At 32.6% G+C, this 580-nt stretch overlaps 1 protein-coding gene across 1 annotated transcript in view; it reads left to right on the top strand.

Moving 5' to 3' along the window:
• Nucleotides 1–580, top strand: part of LOC119585322 (xaa-Pro aminopeptidase 1-like) — a 14737-nt gene that overhangs the window by 1758 nt on the left and 12399 nt on the right. The window lies entirely within an intron of this gene.

Here is a 580-nt window from a genome sequence, read left to right as displayed (position 1 = left end):
AGAATGCTTATGGTGAAGTTCCTTGTGGGTGGTGAAGAATTACGGTGATGAGGTGAATAATTATGTACTGTAAGTATATGTTGTTATGAAGCCTTAGGTTTGAGAGTGGTTATGATAATTTTTTTAAGGCTATATAATTATAATCTACTTAATGACTATATTTCAGAGAGGCGAGTCGAAATATTTTCAATGTGTTTTCAGCTAGTAATTTTGTAAATAATTATGTTAAATGATTCGTGGCTCAGATATGCCGCTTGTCCTGTAAAAGTAATTAAGATGAACTTAGTTACTGCGAGCCTGTACATTCAGATAATTGCAGCACGAATTACCATATATTATATTAACATTTTTTAAATATACACAGAGCTGGCAGTCGTGCGAAAAGATTTAGAGAATTTTGTGTCTATGTATATGGCATAATAAAAATTACTCTAAAAAATGTTTATGGGAACCAACGTGTCGGGCTGGACTTCTTACGATTAATCATACTGAACACTATTTGGGGTGACTTAATGTGTGTATATAAAGTAAATTATAACGTCATGCTATTCTGAACTGGCGATATATTGATACATCATGC

This window comes from Penaeus monodon, chromosome 19, assembly GCF_015228065.2.
Source record: "Penaeus monodon isolate SGIC_2016 chromosome 19, NSTDA_Pmon_1, whole genome shotgun sequence".
Lineage (NCBI taxonomy): Eukaryota > Metazoa > Arthropoda > Malacostraca > Decapoda > Penaeidae > Penaeus > Penaeus monodon.
The sequence above is the reverse complement of the archived record's forward strand: the minus strand, read 5'-3'. Positions and strand labels throughout refer to the sequence as shown.